General features: G+C 42.4%; 1 protein-coding gene across 4 annotated transcripts in view; it reads right to left on the bottom strand.

Annotated features, from left to right (window-relative positions):
* AHDC1 (AT-hook DNA binding motif containing 1) overlaps positions 1-22,384 on the bottom strand; it is a 155,993-nt gene that overhangs the window by 115,958 nt on the left and 17,651 nt on the right. Inside the window, exon 1 of one of the 4 annotated variants that reach the window (XR_011319254.1) lies at positions 7,716-8,774. The exons of the other annotated variants lie outside the window; for them this stretch is intronic. The gene's annotated coding sequence lies outside the window, so the exon portion shown is untranslated. Of the gene's footprint in view, positions 1-7,715; positions 8,775-22,384 lie in introns of those variants that run through there. 4 annotated transcript variants of the gene reach the window in all.

Raw genomic sequence — 22,384 nt, 5'->3', positions numbered from 1 at the left:
TGATTTACAGTACAATGTAAATCAATGGCAAAAACAAATGCTGTGCAGATGGTGCGGAAAAACCTGCTTGGAAAACGCATCAGATTCAAAAAAGGACCATGTCACTTCTTTGTGCAGATCTGCTGCGTTTCTGCACCCATTCCATAATAGAAATCTACAGGGGTAAAAAAAAAGGAAGAAATCTGCACACAAAAATGCAACGTGTGCACATGCCAAAAAAAGGAGCAGATTCTGACCCGCGTTTTCTGCCAAGAAATTCAGAATCTGCACAGAAAATTCCACAGTCAAATCTGCAACGTGTGCATATACCCTTATGGAGCAGGTGTAAACCGCTGCAGAATCCACACAAAGAATTGACATGCTGCGCCTCAGCTTCTTGTCGTGGCTCCTGCGCAGGCGTACTTTGTCTGCCCTGTTGACAGCAGAGCAAAGTTCTGCAGTACTCTGACCTTTCCTGGCACCTGCGCACTGCAGTACTTTGCTCTGCCCTCAACAGGGCAAACAAAGTATGCCGGGGCCGCGGCAGGAAGACAAGAACAGGACGTCATCGTATGAAGATAGGAGGTGCCGGACCCGGACCGCCCCTGGGTGAGTATAATCTAACCTGTTTTTCTTACCTTTCAGGTTACATCGGGGGCTTATCTACAGCATTACAAAATGCTGTAGATAAGCCCCTGATGCCGGTGGCCTTATCTCATATACGATTTTTAGGGTGACAGATTCCCTTTAAGAAAAAAAATAAAACAATAAACACACCTCTGTGTACTAATCACTTTTTCCTTTCTGCGACGTGAAGTTTAATCAAATATTAATTAAGGTGCGCTGTAGGTGTGGCCAAGAGGCTCCGTGCCTCGCTCGGCATACTGATACTGCATGCTCAACCTCCTTCACTAGTGATTGACAGAACTGGGCCGCGCTTTCTCTGAAGACATGCCATGCTATAAATTACCAGTGAGGGAGGCAAAACCAGTGAGCAGACCAGTGCACTGAGCCTTTTGGTCATTCCGAAGTTGCAGAGAACCTTAATTAGCATATTTGATTAAGCTTCTGCAGAGCTGAGGTAATAATTAAAACACTGAGGCCTGACTCATCAAGACTGGCACTTTTTATGCTGGTTTTGATGAGGGGTTGGAGGAAGGAGTGCAAGGCACAAGATGGCGTGCTCCACCATGTGTGTGCCTTGCCACGAATCAAACCAGTCGGAGTGGTTTAAGATTTGTAGCGTCAACACCACAGGGCGTGCAAGCTTCATCCACTGTCAGAGCTGGGCAAAAACGGTGCGCAATTGCTTAACAATGCAACATTTTTGAGAAACCTAGTGTTGCACGAAAATTGCCAGTTTTCTGCAGTAAAGGCTTTCATGAATGGGGCCCAAAGCCTTCACCATATTTTTTCTTCAGCAGTCATTTGCGTTGAATCCATCTGGCATCAGAGTTTCATCCGTCATTTTTTTTTTTTTACAAGCGCTGTTTGTTCCCAAATCAATAAAAAGAGCTCTGAAATTTTGCATGGTTTTATTTACCGTAATCATCTTGAGCACAACTTCAGAAAACATACCTAATTCTTATTTCCAAATGGGAATACAGTCATAGCCTTAAAGGGAACCTGTTACCCCCAAAATCGAATGTGAGCTAAAGGTACCGTCACACTCAGCAACTTTGCAAAGAGAACGACAACAATCCGTGACGTTGCAGCGTCCTTGGATAGCGATCTCGTTGTGTTTGACACGCACCAGCGATCTGGATCCCGCTGTGCCATCGCTGGTCGGAGCTAGAAGTCCAGAACTTTATTTAGTCGCCAGGTCGGCGTGTATCGTCATGTTTGACATCAAAAGCAACGACACCATCAACAAGCATAGGGCTCCTAGATGTGTGTCAGATCAGTACACTCCGGCTATTTGACATGGAGCTAACAACCAGCGAGAACGAGAAGTGAGTTGCCGTTACGTCACTGGATCGCTCCTGCATCGTTCTGGAGTTGCTGTGTTTGTCGTGTCTACAGAGACCTAAACAACGACGCTCCAGCGATCTAGTTTAGGTTGGCTCGCTGTCTATATCGCTGCAGCGTCGCTGAGTGTGACGGTACCTTAAGCCCACCGGCATCAGGGGCTTATCTACAGCATTCTGTAATGTTGTAGATAAGCCCCGATGTATCCTGAAAGATGAGAAAAAGAGGTTAGATTATACTCACCTGGGCGGGCACTCCGATTCGATAGGCGTCGCGGTCCGGGGCCTCCCATCTTCATACGATGACGTCCTCTTCTTGTTTTCACGCTGCGGCTCCGGCGCAGGCATACTTTGTCTGCCCTGTTGAGGGTAGAGCAAAGTACTGCAGTGCACAGGTGCGGGGCCTCTCTGACCTTTCCCAGCGCCTGCGCACTGCAGTACTTTGCTCTGCCCTCAACAGGAGCCGCAGCGTGAAGACAAGAAGAGTACGTCATTCTTTGAAGATGGGGGGCCCGGACTGGACCACGATGCCCATCGGACCGGACCGCAGCCGGACCGCCCCTGGGTGAGTATAATCTAACCTCTTTTTCTCATCTTTCAGGATACATCGGGGGCTTATCTACAGCATTACAGAATATTTACAGAATGCTGTAGATAAGCCACTGATGACGGTGGGCTTAGCTCACCTTCGATTTTGGGGGTGACGGGTTCCCTTTAAGTGTTGAGAGGTGTAAGAAGGTTGCTGATGGTTATAAGAAGCGATTGACTGCAGCTATTTTAGAGGGTGTGCAAGTAAATATTAAATTGAGGGTGCCAACAACTTTGTCCGGCACATTTTTTAGGTTATATTTAACCCCTTAGAGACAGAGCCAAATTTTTTAAATCTGACCAGTGTCACTTTATGTGGTAATAACTCTGGAATGCTTCAACAAATCCCAGTGATTTTGAGACTGTTTTTTCGTGACACATTATACTTTATGATAATGGTAAATTTAGGTTGATATGCTTTATGTTTATTTATAAAAAATATCAGAAATTTGAAAAAAATGTTAAAAAATTAGCAATTTGCAAACTTTGAACGATTATCCCTTTAATCCCGATAGTCATACCACAGCAAAACATTAATAAATAACATTTCCCACATGTCGGCTTTACAACAGAACCATTTGCAAAATGTTATTTTATTAGCATTTTAGGAGGATTAAAAATGTAGCAACAATTTAAATTTTTTTCAAGGAAATTTACAAAATGTATTTTTTTAGGGACCTATCCATGTTTGAAGTGAATTTGGGGGTCCTATATATAGGGAAATCCCCACAAGTGATACCATTTTAAAAACAGCACCCCCTGATATATTGAAAACTGCAGTCAGGTCGTTTGTTAACCCTTCGGGTGATTTTCAGGAATTAATGCAAAGTGGCATGAGAAAAATGAAAATGTGTATTTTTATCACCTAAAGGTCACTAACTTCTGAACAGATTACTACAGCCGACAGACTCTAAGGCCGCTATTTGGTCATGAATTGCCACAGCAAACATCAGGACCACACAATTATGATCTGAGACCACCAATTGGGATAAAGAGGAAGCCCCCACAGTCTGTTAACCGTTTATAATGATGTAGTCACTATTGACAGCAGCATCTAAGGGGTTAAATAGATTTGGACGGTGCAAACACTGATCGTGGCTGATGCAGCAAGTTGTCAGCTATAGTGGACAGCCGACAGCTGCTGGATTGTCACCTGTATGGGGATATAAGTCTCTTATATCTCAGGTCAGTTAAAAGGCGTATTGGCGGTCACTAAGGGGTTAATTTGCCTTTTTTCCTGTTTGTTGTGTTGTTCCAATACACTCAAAGGACATAAAACATGTATATAATAAAACATATAACATAGTAACATAGTAACATAGTTAGTAAGGCCGAAAAAAGACATTTGTCCATCCAGTTCAGCCTATATTCCATCATAATAAATACCCAGATCTACGTCCTTCTACAGAACCTAATAATTGTATGATACAATATTGTTCTGCTCCATATGCAGCTGGAATAATTTTCTGGGAGGGATTACTTCATTTTCTGGAACAATTTCAGCCATGACTGTTTTAGGCATGTTAACAATGATCACAAACCCACATGTGACAGTCGTCAATTTGTTCTATATATAACAGCCATAAATTAAAGCGACTCTCCACACGTCCATAGCTGGTTTACAAGTCACCTTGCCCAGTATAGTCTCCTTCATGTCACAGATCCCAAATCATGGCACATTATCTGCCATTTCCTAAAGAACTGCCTCCCTAACATAGGCCACAACCAAGATGCACAGTGCCACCGACTACCGTAACTACTTTCATCTGCCGTTCCAACTGCCATGGTATTTTCCCATTACAGAAGAGTGCAACCCACCATTCCTTAGTTAAGTCTTGCAGAATATGATTGTCCACCTAACTAATGATCTACAACTTTAATCTCCATTCTATTTCTGACTTCAGAAGTTAATATCTTCCATGTGCTAGTTCATACAAGTGTACCACAGCTTCCTAATGTCCTAGAAAACAGTGAATTAAAGACGGAGCATATCAATTGCTAAATTTATACAATCCTTAGGTTAGAGGCACAGATTGAAAAGTCTGTCCTACTACCACCAATTAATAGCACAGTCATTCTTTCCTTTCAACGGAGTGAAAACAGTCACAAGATTCTTCGGTAGGGCCAAACCCGCCGTCCCCTTCAGCACTGGGAGTCATGTTTGCATTGAGCGTGACTGCATATGTACACTTGCATGCGTGACTAGTTGCCAACCACCTAAAGTTTTGGGGTGAAAGAATAATTGAGAGGATATCCATATTTATATTCAGAATCCATGCCCTCATGTTAAGTATAGAAATCTGGAGTCACAAACATAAGGCCCTCTTTATACAGTGTTTCTGCAGTGTGTTCGGCCTAAACCCACTAAAAACTTGATTTTGCTGAACCCCTGATGGAGTCATGTGCCTGAAACGGTCAGCTGTTTCAGATGGGCACAGAAACTTTCTGCTCCTATCCGTAATGTCACAATAGTAGAAAGGGATATACAGATAAATCTGCTGTGCTGCCGGTCAAGAGGATATCTAATAGCGATGATGGTATTGAGAGAAGTTTTATTAATCTATGTGTTTCAGAGATGCACTAACTTCATCAGGGGGAAAAAAAAAAAAAAATTTTGATGAGTTGAGCAAATTCCTAATGGAGTTTATTCAAGTCAAACACAGATTAATAAAAGTGCTCTTTGTTTAATACTATCGCCATCAGATACCTTCTTGACATGCATTGAAAAAAAAAAATACACATTTTTAGCGTTTAACATATGGGTAAAATAAATATCTGATATATCAAACTTTTTATGGATGCAGTGATACCAAATATTTTTACTATTTTATCTTTAAATGGGAAAAATGGGTGATTTAATCATTTTGTTTCTAGAAATTAAATCACCCCTTTTTCTAGAAACAAAATGATTAAATCACCCATTTTTCCCATTTAAAGATAAAATAGTAAAAATACTTGGTATCACTGCATCCATAAAAAGTTTGATATAGCAGGACGCTGCGATGGAGCCGGGTGAGTATTTTATTAACAGCGGGCGGGCGCACAGGGGGTGGGAGGGGGCGGGGACAAGGATCTTTATTTTAAACAGAAAAAAAAAAAAGGATTTTTCATATCTTCTTTCCAGCGAACGCTGCTGGAGAGAAGATATGAATGGCGGCTTCAGCATCACGTGGGGGGGGACAGCGCTTACTGTAGCGCTGTCTCCTGCACGGCACACGGACTGCACACGGACAGCGTCCGTGTGCGGTACGTGTTTTACACGGACCCATTGACTTTAATGGGTCCGTGTAATCTGTGCGCTCCCACGAACACTGACATGTATCCGTGTTTTGCACACGGACACACGGTCCGTGAAAACACGATGACGTGCAGAGACACATTGATTTTAATGTGTCTACGTGAGTCAGTGTCTCCGGTACGTGAGGAAACTGTCACCTCACGTACCGGAGCCACTGACGTGTGAAACCGGCCTTAGAGACAGATCTTGGCTATGTAACAGAGCCAGCATCTGCCAGGTATGGTGGGGGTTCAGCTACAAAAAAAAAAAAAAAGGATGCATACAACACATTCAACTACATATCATTGGTTTACTTATGTTGTCATTACTGGGTTAAAAATATAGACAGTCTAATCTCGATGGTTACATATAAAAATTGAAGGCAAACAATCGACAAAAATAATGTGCGTTACCACAGAAGATGCCAGGTATTATAAACCGTAAAACAGAACACTTTTCATAGAATACAATAATGAAGATATTTCCATTGTTAGCTCATTAACTTTATAACCATGATTGGTCAAGAAAGTAACAATATAAAAAGTACAGTAGAGTGTTTGACTTTAGCTTTATTTTCATAAGTAAAAATGGATAATGATCTTGGACAAATAATAGGTACATCAATCTAAAAAGAGACAATGAACCATTGCTGGAACCGAAAAATGACTACTGATCAGCTGCTTGCTTGCTGATCGGCAATCGTTTCATAGTCACAAGCGGACCGCTATTACTGAATGACTAGATTGTTCTGGTCTGGTTTACACTGAACGGAAGTGCTGCTGAGGTTGGTGATCTTTTGTGCTGTCCAAAAGATCTTCTCACCTGACAAACAGCAGCCTGCTGCTCCATTCCTGTAAATAGACCTTCACTCCCAGATCCCTGTAACAAATCAGCAGGACACATTAGAGACAAGTCTATCATCCACACCGCATACAAATTAGCCCTCACTTACACTGCCATCATGTTACATACATGCACAAGACATTTGCCACACCTCCATTGTAAAATGCGGAGCAGAAACAAGGAAAAGGACATCACTATTCCAAAAAAACAGGAATGATAGTAATGGAGTTAAACCCTAACTATTTTTTTTTTTTTTTAAATATCTACATAAATGTGTTGCTCTCATCACTTACGATAAAATACAATGAACAAGGAAAACTAAAAATGGGAAAACTAGCTCCCATCACTAAAACTAGTCAGCACTAACATTTCTATTGATCTATGGCTATGTATATAAATGTATTGTGAGGTATTATTGGCTAGTAGATGAAGCATCTTGGGGTTAAGTGACAATGGCGCTCCTAGGGATGGGGGTGCAGTGAATTCCTTCCCAGCTGCAGGCCGCCGCTCCTCCCCCTCCTATCAGCACACACCTGGCAGGACACAGCTAGGCCTCACAATGCAGTGCTCAGCTCACAGGAGCAGCATTGTGTGGGACCTGACAAGGGAATGAGGAGGGGGAGGAAGAAGACACAGTGGGACCTGTGTCAGGTCCACAGACAACCAATATAAAGAGAGGGCCGCAGACTGTTAGCCCTTCTGGGCCCACATCACTTTGCACCTGGAAGTAGGGGCAAATGACTGGTCACGCTACAAACATACAGCCATTAGTTAGACGAGCTATAGCTAAAAACAAGATCAAATCTGTGGTACATGTACACAGCTCGTGTTGACCGACCAAGCGGCGCTCAGGAAGTGGTGAGGAGGTCTGGGTAAAAGGAGAAGGTATTCTGTCAAGAAAAACTGCAGCACAGAGTGTGCGCACTCAAAGCGGTTTTATTCCTCCCTTCCTGGCACTATTTACAGGGTGGGAATTCCAAATAAACACTTCCTCCCTCAAGACTCTGCCCCAAGGGGAATAAAAAGCCACATGGTAACCATCTGCTTAACTGCATACTTACTTGTGCTCAGCAAGTCTACAAGCACCAGGCCGGGAGAGGTTCTAGCATCTCATACTGACATTGTAATGCTTTGCCATTAACGCAGGGCGATACAGTAAGAGCTAAAGCAAGCAGCAGCTGTGACACAGAGGTGACAGGACCGGATGAGGTGGTACATGGCGCACACAGGCCATGAAGTTTAAAAGGAAAAAGGGGTGGGCGCGGAGGAGGAGGAGGAAGCCAGCTGGAAAAGGAGAGGGGTGGCAGAGTGCGCATAACCAGGACAGGCCGAGAGCTTCAAGTCATGCAATGGTGTACCTAAGGCTTGGGAGCAGGGAAACAAGTCAACGGACAGGAAAAATGAAAGAACCGTTATTTATATAATGCATATACAAGTATAAAAGAACACACACTAGACAAGAAATTCAGAGACTGGAAGAAAAAAAACGCATCATAGAACAAGCACAGGAGAGAAAAGCTGAGTGCAATGAAACGAACATGAAAAAAGTGCAGAGAGAGCACAAAAAGGGAAAAGAGCAAGAAAAGCAAAATGAAGCCAGGGAGACAGCAAAGGGGAGAGGACAGAGCAAAATGAAGGAAAGGGGTGGGAGTGCGGGGAAAAAGTGCAGACGCCACAGAGTGGAAAGGGAGGAAGGAAAAAAGCTTAGAGAAAGAAGCCAAGGAGTGAAAGCAGAAATGAGACGAGGGGAGAGAGCTGGTGATGCAGGCAGAGACTGAGGTGAAAAGCATGCAAGAATAGCTGAGCAAAGGTGTGGGAGACATGGCCAGAGAGAGGAGGAGGAGGAGGAGGAAGAGTAGGGGAAATCAAGACGCACACAAGTCAGGAAAGTGGGAGTTAGACTGCACACTGATGGGGTAGTGATTAAGAGGCAAAGATATAGGAAAAAAGAATCCCGCTGTAAGGGATGTATTAGAAAGGCAGAGGAGGGAGGGAGGCAGCAGTTAGCAGCAGGCAGGGGACCTGGCAGTGCCAGCCCTCAGCATGTAACACAGAGCACAGATGGGGGGAGAGAGAGAGGAATAGCATGTTGTTCAATCTCCTTTCAGCGTCCAAATCCTACTCCCCCCTCCTCCTCGCTCCCTCTCTCCCCGGCTGCAGGGCTGGAATTTTCCACTGGTTTTTTGCACATCCCTCAGCCTCCAGGAATGCGGCTGGCTACTTCTCCCTCCATGCACAACCAGGGGAGAGGAGGCCAGGACACCAGCGGCTGTAGGGGGTGGAGGAGAGGAGGTGGTAGGACACAGCTGGCCAGCCCCCTAGAAGGGAGGCTCTGACTGTGCAACACATGTGCTCTCCTCAACCAACCCCCAGAAATCGCCTCATAGCATGCAGGCGTTATAGTCCAGATACACCGCCAACCACTATGGAACAGAAATACGGACAGCATAGCATGGGGTATATACTGTGTATCTGTGGGAGCCACGACACCAACTCAAACTCAAATAGGCTTTATTGGCAGGACCAAAATTTGCCAAAGCAAGGAAAATAAAGGTGACAGGGGAGGGGAATGGGGATTATGGGAATGGTGTGTTGGGGGCACAATTTGGGAAATAGTAATTCATAAGCCATAATTCATAGTGCAACCGGAGGTACAGGTCATAGTTACATCAAACCCAAGTTGTAATTTAACCCATTCCAATAATCTATTGGGCTTTACTATACTATCCGTATTTGAAGATGCACTCAACATGGACGGTGCGGCTGCATGATGGCACAAGAAAGCCCCTACCTGTGCTCACATAACGCCACTGGTTTGGCATAATAACAATCGCCAGCCGATGGTAGAATCAGATCTGACAGAAGGGAACTAAGAGTGATGTTTTGTACACCAGTCAAATTGAAGTACATTACAAATAAATGTGCCAAAAGCATTAGGGGGTGCGCATCATGGGCTGTCCTAAACACAAAGTTAAAAAAAAACCTCTAAGGCTGTTAGCATAGATTTGTCTAAAACTGGCACCAATTTCTGCATTTTGGCCCAACCTTCCCTGCCCACTTAATCTTTGTACTTTTCAAATAAGAATGTTACAAATTAGTTTACAAATATGGATGGTTCCTATAATTTGCCACCAAACTGTCACAAATCACATACTACATTCCCCTTAAATTGTGCTGACAAATGCACTCCATCACACTAATTTGCAGAATAAAAAGCTATGGCTGCACCACAAGACAGATCTGCATTGTGGGAGCCCATATGGCAGGTCACGCATCTTACAGCAGACTAAAGCGTCAGTTTCCAAAGCCAGTATGGCTATAAAGGGAGAATACAACATAGCAAAAGCCTATTCCTGCAATTGTATAGCAGCCATATTCTACACTCTACGCTAATCCTTGGCCCAAACTAGTGGATTCATAGACATAGGTATGGCTGTTCGTTTGGTTCAGGAGATGATTAGTTAGACAGAACATAGACCTTAAGAATTCAACAGCTAAAAGGTCATATGAATAAGTCCTACAAAGGCCATGTTCACTTCACATTCTACTTTTACCACATACAGGTGAACCTCCAAACTTGTGTGCTGAAAATAAATGCCAGATTTATGTAGCTACATGCTACAAAATTGTCCTTGCTACAGTTCCATCAAGGCTTCCATGTTGAAGAACCAGTAGACTAATCTATTCCCTAAACATGTCAAAAGGACACTTTGGCAAATGTTGGGTCACCGGGTGTCTGTGGCTACAATCGAGGTATGCCCCGGTTTTGGATAGGTTTAAATTCTGACACCTTGCTACAAGTACCCCAAGATAAGGGCTCGTGCACACAGCACCTCTGCACATGGGTAACAGAAGCACGCCATGATACAGTGCTTCCCTTCAGGTTTTCACAGCACCCTCCCCCTAGCAGCCATCCAGACCAAAGCTTCCAATTATCCATAACAGATCTGAAATTTAAAGGAGTAACCTTATAGTGACTATCGACAAATTTAGCATACAGCCCAATATTCTAAATATTGCAAACATAGTTATGATCTATGTAGAAAAGGCATGGTCCACTGTCTTATTACTTCAACAGGAAAAAACAAAAAACAAAACTCCTTTAGTCAAAGAAGATCACATTGGCTCCTGAACAGTAATAGATCAATATTAAGATTTGAGACTCCTCAGTAGCTGATACCATTTAATGGCTAACTGAAAAGATGGTAACAAATTGCAAGCTTTCGAGACTACATACGTCTCTTCATGAGCATAAAAATGTTATGACTGATGAAGAGGGAGTAGTCTTCAAAGCTTGCAATGTTACCATCTTTTCAGTTAGGCTGGGATCACACACAGCGAGATACGGCCGAGTCTCGCTGGTGGCACCGGCACTCCAGAGCGGAACGTGCGGCCGTATAGAAATACATGGAGCTGCACGCTCCGCTCGAGTGCCGGTGCCAGAGCTTGATTTTAACCAGCGAGACTCGGCCGTATCTCGCTGTAGTGTGACTCCGGCCTTAGCCATTAAACGGTATCAACCACTGAGGACTCTCAATTCTAAATATTTACCTATCTACTGGCTAACATGGTACAAATATATATATATATATTTTCTCATAAACAGTAATACAAATCAAAAGTAATACAATCAGTACCACAATAATAACTGACAGAACCCACATTTTGTAAGAGTATAGTAGTGTCCAACACTATTCTCTATACTTGCGCTCTCGGAATGACCAGGATACCTTACATTACAAAATTATTTTTACTTGTTACATCCGAGATGGGGAGGAGGAGGTTGGGACTACAACTGTAGTAATACTACAACTTCCAGCCTCTCCCGATAGCCACCGGCTGTTAGGGTGAAAGTTGTAGTCCCCCGACAGCTGCAGGTTCCTGGTCCATGCCCTAACCTTTCGGCTACTACATCTACAATTCAGGCACAGACAGAACACGGTCCGGATGCTGCAGATTTGGGGATAGGCATTCCTGAGACCCATTTGAGTGTAGTTAGCCAAAATTCATGTATATGGTCTACAACCCTTGTTCACACGTAGGCAAGTCATATTTCAGGTGCAAAATGTGTGTTTAAGCTACCTGTGTGTAAATGTAACCTTTCATAGACTCAGACATGTACTCATGTTATAGTTAATGCAAAGACTAAGTGATGGCTGTGGTTTATTGCTACCAGTGACAATAGTGCGTGATACTGATTAGCATTGTATTAGCTGAAGAAAAATCTTTACATCTAAAGTTTAGTAGACTGAAAACCAGCACTAAGTATACTGAGCAAGCAAAGATTTTTTTACTATAAAAAAGGGTGCAAATTAAAGCAAATATTTTAATTTGCAGAAACAATGCCCTCCTATTACATGACTGCGTTTGTCACTGGCACAACAGTCAGTTGTATAACCGCATGGGAAAATGTGAAAAAAGGGGATAACTTGGTTTAGATAAGGAATTAATAAAGAATGGTTATTCACTCTGCTCTTACCTGCATTAAAGCTTATGAACTTGCCAAACCACAGCCTCTCCTCATCTCCATTTCTACAGAAGAAAATGGTATTTTCTGGTTTCCCTGGTGTTTTGTGTGATTAGCAGAGTTCTCCAGAGTTTGTTAATGGGATCTAAAAAGATCATATCTCACTACAACTCTTCCCCTTCTACATGCTAAAGAAAAAAAGACAGATGCATTAATGAATGTAAATATAGCTCAAATGCTCTTTACCGTCAGAACAGAATCCGCTATTAACAGTTGACAATCAGAAAAGTCCTAAAAGTAATCGCAACTATTAGCGCTAGAGCTAAATGGGAACGGATCAACTATGACCTGAAACCCTATTGTGTATTGCTACTGACTGTTCATCTATGGACAGACTGCTACATGAAAACGTTCCCAGTGGGAGCTTTCCAGTCATACAGGCTTGCGACCCGAAAGAATTACAAAAATCCCTCTCACTTGAGTTTAACTTTCATCAACCTGACATTAATGACCCATTATATTGCCTCATTAAGAAGTCTGTTTCTTAATGTACGGGTTTTATCCGTTTTTCATGGCTAGCAAACTTGGCATACCCATTATAAGTATATGGTACGGTTTATATGTTTGTAGTTTATTACAGTCTGTGTATTATTATTATAGCACCATTTCAGAAACGTGTCACAGAGACATGTTCTATTTACAGGCTATTAATAATGAGATTCTGAGAAAATGCAAGACAATGGTTTTGGTTTTCTTTTTAGGCTGTATGCACACGTTGCTGATTTTTCGCATTTTTTTTGCTATAAAACCGCAAGAAAACAGCATACAATATGCATCCCATCATTTAGAATGAATTCTGCATGTTTTGTGCACATGATGTGTTTTTTTCCGCGAAAAAAAAAAACACGCAGCATGTTCATTAATTTTGCGGGGTTTTTTGTGGATTTCCCTGCATTGGGAAATGTCCGGGAAAAAAACGCATCAAAAACACACCAAAAACGCGGCAAAAAAACGCATGCAGATTTCTGACAGAAAAATTCAGGTTTTCCTCCGGAATTTTCTACAAGAAATCCTGAACGTGTGCACATAGCCTTAGAATGTACACATTGTAGATTCATCCTGAAGGTAACAAAACAGCAAAGCAATAAATATAGAAACAACGAGTAAACAAACATTTGTGAATCAATCCAGAATGTGTGTTAAACCCTAGATTCCTAAAAGTACCCCCATTTATAGATCTCTCCTCTTGGCATTCTCTCCAACAAGTCTCTCTCAAGTAGTCATCTGGAATGGGGCTTTCCAACAGTCATGAAGGAGTTTCCAGAGGTACTGAGCACGTTGGCTACCTTCCCGTCACTTGTCCCCTCCCATCACAATATGGTTGAGTGAGGTTGGGTGATTGTGAAGGCTGATGACTCAATCCCTCTTTTTCCTGGTCCATAGCCTGGAGTTATGTTTTGGGTCATTGCCTGGTTGCAAAAAAAATAAATAAAAATATATATATGGTCCCTTTAAGTGCATGCAAGCCAGATGGGGCAGCATGTCCTTGAAAAAACACTCCGGAAGCCATGTTGGGCAATTGTGTCTTGAATTTAAAATAACTCGCCAACGGTAACACCAGCAATGCATCCGCAGACTATCATACACCTCTTTTCATGTTTAACGGAGATCACCACACGTTAGAAGCCAACTTCACCTTTTTTTACATTTCACAAAGTCATGGAGGTTGATATATAAAAAAAATAAATCTCAAATTTTGACTCATCAGACCACTGTACAGATTTCCAGTGATGTAATTTCCATTCTTTGTGCTGCGTGACCCAAACAAGTATCTTCTTGCAGCTGTTAGTAGCAGCTTCTTCTCATCTGTCTCTTCCGCACAGTAGATGTTGAGATTTGTCCGCTACTTGATGTCTGTGCATCATTTATGAGGGCCATTTTCTGAGATGCTGACAATTTGTGGTTTCTGATGACCCTATCCTCTGCAGCAAGAGTAATTCTTGCTCTTCCTTTCCTTGGGCAATCCTCATGAGAGTCAGTTTCATCATAGCAATTGATGGCTTTCACAACAGCAGTTGAGGATACCTTGAAGATGCTAGCAATATTCCAGACTGACTGACTCATGTTTTAAAGTAATGATGGCCAGTTTTAATTTATTTGATCCGTTCTTGACATATTCTGGGCTAGAACAGTTGTGGAATACGGTTCATCATTGTATTAAACTGTGTAGCAACACTGTCCCTACAATAGGAAACTTATTGTCACAAACACCTTCCACAAAGGAAATTTGGACTAAGCATGCCAGTTCATTGGAAGCAATTCCAGGCAACTACCTGATCCGAGAATCCCAAGGATGTGTAAAGCAAAGTAAAAGGGGGAGGCTTTGAGGAATAAAAGTTTTAACACAGACCGGTTTGTTTTACAAGTACAAGTTCCTTCATAGTTTACTGTTCAATGAACAGGTACGGTCAAACTTTTGACTGGTACTCGTACCAACACTCGTTCTTCACCCGATTGGATTGTTTATGCCCAATATTAAATAACGGTTATTGGCAGCAAACTATGTGGAAAGTATGATCATAATAAAGGGGTTTTTCTATCAATGCCATTTATTCTGCAGTCAGTTAGGCTTCGCCAACATGCAGCCAATCAGTATGCAATATCCACACTACCAGAGTTCCACTGTTTGCCTGCTAGAGTGGTCGTCTTGGTACATGAACACAAGCATGCAAATCACTTATGATAGTTAACACTACGTTCTGGCTTCTCTCAATGTTCTTTTGAGAAAAAGCCTATAGGTAAGAAATACAACAAAAAAAAAAAAATGCATGGCTGTCACATGGCGACCACTTCAACAAACAAAGTGGAATACTCACTGTTTATCTTGCCAAATCCAAGCAGTGTGCAATATGAAGTCAGATGCAGTCAGAATGACTGCATAAATTCATGCCAGGTCCAGAAACCCTATTACAATCGCTCTGTACCCAAACCATTTGAATTGGCACGTCAATGGTCACTTGAATATATGTAGTCAAGCCTGCACTAAGTTATGGGCATTCCATCTAAATGCAGCCAAAAGCATATGAATTTAAAGAGCCCATTGTTCACATATTACGGCTCTACACATCTGCATTGAAGGCAACATCCTAAGCAGATTTAAACAATACAGCATTAGGGTAAGTTCACACAGGGCGTTTTTGCTGCTTTTTTTTCTGCAGCAAAACCTGATCATCTTGGCAGGAAAGAAGCTGCGTTAAAAACGCAGGTTTAGGTGCGTTTTTTTGCTGCGTTTTTTTCCTCTCTTTGTCCATACTAATGTTCTTGGATTTTCAGCAGCAAAAATGCAGCAAATCTGCGTTTTTGCTGCGTTTTTTTCAACACCCATTCAAGTCAATGGGTGATAAAACGCAGCAAAAACGCTGAAAGAAGTGACATGCTCTATGTCAAAAAAACTCAGCAAAGCACAAAATACTGATCAAACAAAAAACGAATGTGTGTGCATGAGATTTCTGAAATCTCATAGGTTTTGATGGTACTGTAAAAAGCATCTGAAAATTAGCAGAAAAAAATGCAGCAAAAAACGCCCTGTGTGAACTTACCCTTATAGTCAATGGGAACATCTGAAAGCCCCATGTATCCGTCATTCTCGCCATTTTTAAAGGAGCAAAAAAAAAATAAATAAATAACCAACGCATATGTGCACAAATCCTTTGCGCAGTAATTGGTGATTCGCTACAGTGGTGTGCAGTGTTGTGACTTCACTGCTGTAGGCTGTACACAATCACGGCACTTTACAATCTCAGGCAATAGCCCAACCAGTAAGAGAGGGTTGTGTGCATGTAGGTCTTTCATACCTTTATCCTACTTGCTTCCTATTTCTATGAAAATATTAGGATATCAAACTCTTCCCAAAGTAGGACGTAATAGTACAACCTATGCTTCGCCCACATACATGGAGTAGTCTCAGGAGCTGAGCTTGAACCATACCACTTGTCAGATGCCGGCTGTGCTACACAGCTGGCACTTGCCTATTACGGCAGCAACTGGAGCTTGCGCTGATTGCTGCTGTTTAACCATTTAATTGCCAATGTGAATTATTGACAAAATCATCAGGATGCTGATCAGTTGTAATGGCAGCTAGCGTGCTCAAGGCCCTCACTGATGCAATCTTAGTCTTCTACATACCAAAATACAAGTTAAAGTAAATAAAACAGGCAATGATTGCAGGTTCAAATCCAATAGGTAGACTAAAAGTGTAAAAAAAAAATTTAAAAACCATGAAAAAAACAACTACCCCGTTAAATTAAAAAAAACTCAAAACAAACCAATTAGTATCGCTATGTCTATAAAAATCCAATCATAATATAAAATTAATTAAAACATACGGTAGAATTGAGATTTTTCAGCTGCTACATGTCCCTAAAAAAATGCAATAAAGTGAAAAAAAAAATGTGGTATGCAACACAAATTGGTATCAAACATGACAACTTGCTATGCGAAAAGAAAAAATAAATAAACGAGCTCACAGAGTTCGGTTTATGGAAAAATAAAATCGTTATGGGTCACAAAAACTTTTTTTTCTTTTTACAAATTTGAAAACCTACAGAAATTTGTATCATTGATCATACTGAACTAGAAAATAATATTTTAATGTGTCAGGTGATTGTTACTGTACAATGAACAATGTAAAGATGGAACATAAAAACAAAACAACAATGGTGGAAGTGTGTTATTTTTGACCATTTCACTGCCGCCACTCCCGTCAGTCTGTGACCTGCTGGCTGCCCCAGTGTTTCATGGAGAGAGCCAAAGGTCACAACTCAATACAAGTCTATGAGAGCCTCGTTCTGACTAACAGACTTGCATGGAGAGCTTGTGACAAAGCCTCTGACTTCAGGCTGACCAGAAGCTGTGCTCCCAAGTGAAAAGCTGGAGCGGTGCGATAAAAAAGGGACACTGTCACCATGAAAGTACAGCCCAATATGAAGTCTCCATGTTATAGAGCAGGGGGTGCCGAGTAGATTGTTATATAGTTTTGTGAGGAAATATTAAGTTCAATTTGAATTTTCATAATTTAATCCTCATCTTTCCAGGATTTTAGGCCCAGTGGTCAGTCCCATCAGTGACTGACAGCTATATCTGTATGCACAGTTATACAAAGAAGGCTGTCAGTCACTGATAGGACCGCACACTAGACCTAAAATCCTGGAAAGAGCAAAGGATACAGAATCTTTAATCACAAAACTATATATCAATCTGCTCGGCGCCTCTTCCTCTACAATATGGAGCCTGCAAATTAGACTGCATTTTCATGGTGACAGGTTCCCTTTAAAACTACAACTAAAGTGCGAAAGCAAATATTGCCCACTGCATGAAGAGGATTAAAAGATACAGTAGTGGTAGGCATTACTTAGCTTTAAAGGGGTTTCCTCAAATATCTTCAGGCGCGCACCTCTCCTGGTCACCGGCTTCCAGTTTCGCCAAAGGAAGGTGCACTCCTGAACATGGACGATTGGGACCAGTGGCATGGTCTACACTCTGCCATTTCACTACCAGAGGCAGCTGTGGTTTTGCTTCATGGAATAAGTGCAGGGGGGACTGAGGTTGGTCAGATCGTGGGAAGCAGCAAGAGCCGTGAACGAGCTAGAAATCATAAAGCCTGCTCTTGCCATGTACTCCTTTACCTGGTTAACCAGCCAGGCTAGGAATGCAGGGTGGCCGGTAACCTAGGAAACTACTGTAAACTATACAAGTAAAAATCCCTCCATTCTTCAGAACAGAGTGGAGTTTTAATAAAGGTGTAAATTGCAAAAGGTGCTTGTGTTTATTTTACAAGCAGTTCGCAAGTTCACCTGCTATGAACTTGAGAGAAGTCCATTAAAGTTTAGCCCAAACGAGAACATTAGGCTGTGTTCACATACTGAACCCACAGTGAATTGTTTCCCCCACATTTTAATTGCATCAAAACCACAGTGCATTTGCTGTGATTTCATAAAGCCATGGCAAAACATGCCCCGCCATGTGTGAATACAGCCTAAAAAAAAAAGAAAGCGATCTGAAGGAGGTGTTTATTGAACTTCATGTCGGCAGACTGTAGTAGGCTAGGGTAGGAATACAAATGTCAAGAACATGCATTCTTGTTGTACAACACAGTATTACGGGGAAAAAAAAATCAAGTCCGAGAACTTAATGCTTTATGTAAAGAGAAGGCTCAGTGGCTGGCGCCTTCAAAAAGTATTTAAATTCTGTTTGATTTGCAGGATTTCTGTAAGTTCGGCTGTTTCCATAGTAACATAATGCTGTACAGAAGCCTCACACAGCCATAGACAAATGTGTTTGTAAGACTGCACAGTCCCTCGCATTGCCTTCAGGAACGGAATACATTGTTGAGACAATATTCAATCTTTGACCAAAGCAAATGTATACAAATCTCAAAAGGGTTTTACGCCTCTAAGACCTTCACATAAGGGCAGGTGTCAGCACAATGTCCTAGAATGATCTGTAAAATAATAAGGCTGGGTGAAAATGAATTTAACAACTTAAACAGGCATATTAACCCTCTACACCATGCACATGCCGCACCCCACCTGTGCCCAACTATGTAATCCAGCATCCCACTGGCCAGAGAAAGCAAAAATTAATAAACAAGCTTATTTTATTCTGCATAACCCCAAACCAATTGTTGCCAAGGGTACCATGCTCTAAGTACACACACAAAATGCATACATTTACAAAAACATTGAAAATAAAAATAAAGCTCATGGTCCTACGCAATAAAATCTGCCATGTGCAGTAAAACAGGCAGTGAGAAAGCCCGTAGAAACAGAATGCTTTGCAGCAGAAAGGATAGCTTTGCAAGTAAAAATGCTTTCCATACACAGATTTCTGCAGCATGTGCATGGACTTTTACTAGATGGATTTATATGAATGGGACCTTCTGAGACATTTGTGCAATACAACTGCCAAATGACCCCAAAAATACTCCTACCACAAAGATTCCAGAGTAAACCAGCACCCCATTACTGATAGGCTACGTTCACATTAGCGTTGTGCGGGGCAGCGTCGGGCGCAGCCGCGGCGATGCATGCGACATGCGCCCCTATATTTATCTTGCGTTTTGTGACGCATGCGTCATTTTGGTGCAACTGTCTGGGCGCAGAGGACGCTTGATGATGCAGTTTTTTCTGTGCCAAAAATCATGCAAAAATGAACGCATGCGTCACAAAAAGCTGCGTTGTGTCGCCGACGCTGCCCTGCACAACGCTAATGTGAACGTAGCCATAGACGCACCACATTGGCCTCTGCACCACTCCTGAACGGGTATTGAAGGACTTTGACACCAAAGTCCCATCTGTATGATGGGTCATCACTTGCAGATTGCAGGGTTTGTAGTTTTTGTGGCACCCAGATGTACTAACTGGTAGCTCCTCTCACACTAAAGGTACCGTCACACTCAGCAACTTTCCAACGATCACGACCAGCGATACGACCTGGCCGTGATCGTTGGAAAGTCCTTGTGTGGTCGCTGGAGAGCTGTCACACAGACAGCTCTCCAGCGACCAACGGTGCCGAAGTCCTCGGGTAACCAGGGTAAACATCGGGTTACTAAGCGCAGGGCCGCGCTTAGTAACCCGATGTTTACCCTGGTTACCATTGTAAATGTAAAAAAAAAAAAAAAAAAAAAAACACATTCCGGTGCCTGTCACGTCCCCAGCGTCCGCTTCCCTGCACTCCTGCATCCTGTGTCAGCGCCGGCTGTAAAGCAGAGCGGTGACGTCACCTCTGTGCTCTGCTTTACGGCCGGCCGGCGCTGACACAGGATGCAGGAGGAGTGCAGGGAAGCGGACGCCGGGGGACGTGACAGGCACCGGAATGTGAGTATGTGTGTTTTTTTTTGTTTTTTTTTACATTTACAATGGTAACCAGGGTAAACATCGGGTTACTAAGCGCGGCCCTGCGCTTAGTAGCCCGATATTTATCCTGGTTACCAGTGAACACATCGCTGGATCGGCGTCACACACGCCGATTCAGCGATGTCAGCGGGTGATCCAGCGACGAAATAAAGTTCTGGCTTTCTAGCTCCGACCAGCGATGTCACAGCAGGATCCAGATCGCTGCTGCGTGTCAAACACAACGATATCGCTATCCAGGACGCTGCAACGTCATGGATCGCTATCATTATCATGTTGTTCAGTGTGAAGGTACCTTAAAGTGTACTGCCAACCAAGAAGTTGCTCTTTGTTTGCAGCCCTTGGTTCTTTCTCAAGAGTCCCCAAACCATGAAGACTCGGCCCCACTGCTGCAGGATGTAAACAGTCCCCGGGAGCAGAGGTGGAGAAGCATCGCTAGATTAGAGGATTAGTCTGTACACAAGTATACTTGTGTACATAATTCTATCATTCTACGGCTGGCTGTGAAGTCAGTCAGCAGAAATCCAACAACTGGACATCTGGTTTTAAAATAAGAAAGAAGATCTTAATTTGTCATTTATTAAAAGCATTGCTTGTTAAACATTTATTTTCACATTAATCCAGAAAATTATATAAGGTGTGTTGTGTTCTATTAATCCAAGGTCCCTATTTAGTTTACTTAAATTCATTATGTCTAATAATTGTACATGAGCCATTTATGGAGGTCTCTAAAAATTGATGAGTCTGAAGTCTTGCTTACTGATATCACAAACCTGTGTCATGCTAAATCAAGAAATACGTTCCATGTTTTCAGTCTAGTTTCATAGGATTCAAATGGCATGGGTAATTACCACTAGCAGGTAACGTTCTGGCAACATGAACACCTAACATTCATACAGGTAAATTGCCAGTTTGGGAACTATAGAAATGGTTTCTGAGGCTATGTGCACACGTTGCAGATTTGACTGTGGAATTTTCTGTGCAGATAACGCAGGTCAGAATCTGCGCCTTTTTTTGGCATGTGCACACGTTGCAGATTTTTGTGCAGATTTCTTCCTTTTTTTACCCCTGCAGATTTCTATTATGGAATGGGTGCAGAAACGCAGCAGATCTGCACAAAGAAGTGACATGGTCCTTTTTTGAATCTGCTGCGTTTTCTGTGCAGATTTTTCCGCACCATCAGCACAGCATTTTTTTGCCATTGATTTACATTGTACTGTAAATTACTTGCGGATCTGCAGCGTTTCTGCGCAGAAAGAAAAGCTGCAGATCTGCAGGAAATCCGCAACGTGTGCACATACCCTTAGTAGCAAAAGCCACCATCAAGGATCCAGTGATTAAGAGAATATCCACCCATTGCGTACCGCACTTACGTTTCTGATCTAGACATTAGTAAAGCGCCCTATAACGTTTGCTAGCCTTATTCATTTGCAGAACCACTAATTTCAACATAAGCTTGCATAGAAGACTTGACTTAACGTAGCCCCTGACAGAGCGGTGATCGAAGTGCAGCTGTACTTTATCTGAAACATGGCAGACTCAATGTGACCAGACGCATTAGAATAATGTTCGCCAAAACCACAGTTTGGTTTAGAATACCATCTAATACATATGGTGGATTCCCAACTGTCTCCTGACAAAGGAGGTGTGCTTTATTTCAACACTTCCAATTATTTTGTTGCCATGGAACAGACACTGCTGCTAGAGGTTCCTGGAGCCGTTTGCCCCCTCTCCCCATTAGGAAGACAAGTACACAGCTTAACTAAGTATGCATGTGCGCATAGGAGAAAGCTGTTGGCTAGCAGAGGCATATGCATCTTATGAAAAAAATGAAATAACGAGATCATAATAAAGTATAAACCAGGGTCCAGTACATGTGAGCTATGGATCCCATTCTTCAATAGGGTTACTTTAACTTTTAGGCTATGCGCACACGTCTGGAGTTGCCGCAGAAATTTCCAAGGCAATTCCGGAACTCCTGCCGCGAGAAAAACACATGCGAAATTGGCATGCGGTTTCCCGCTAAACACGAGCATTTTACAAGCGTAATTAGCTTGCAGAATGCTAGCGTTTTCCAAGCGATCTGTAGCATCGCTTGGAAAACTGATTAACAGGTTGGTCACACTTGTCAAACATAGTGTTTGACAAGTGTGAACAACTTTTTACTATTGATGCGGCCTATGCAGCATCAATAGTACAAAGATCTAATGTTAAAAATAATTTAAAAAAATTAAATAAATCGTGATTCTCACCTTCCGGCGTTCCCGGCAGTCTTCCCGCTCCTCGCGATGCCCTGGTCCCAGTAATGCTTTGCGGCAATGACCTCAGATGACGTAGCTGTCTCGCGAGACCG

The sequence above is a fragment of the Ranitomeya imitator genome, chromosome 3, assembly GCF_032444005.1.
Source record: "Ranitomeya imitator isolate aRanImi1 chromosome 3, aRanImi1.pri, whole genome shotgun sequence".
In the NCBI taxonomy this organism is placed as follows: domain Eukaryota; kingdom Metazoa; phylum Chordata; class Amphibia; order Anura; family Dendrobatidae; genus Ranitomeya; species Ranitomeya imitator.
Note: the sequence above shows the minus strand (reverse complement) of the source record. Positions and strands in the feature narration are given on the sequence as shown.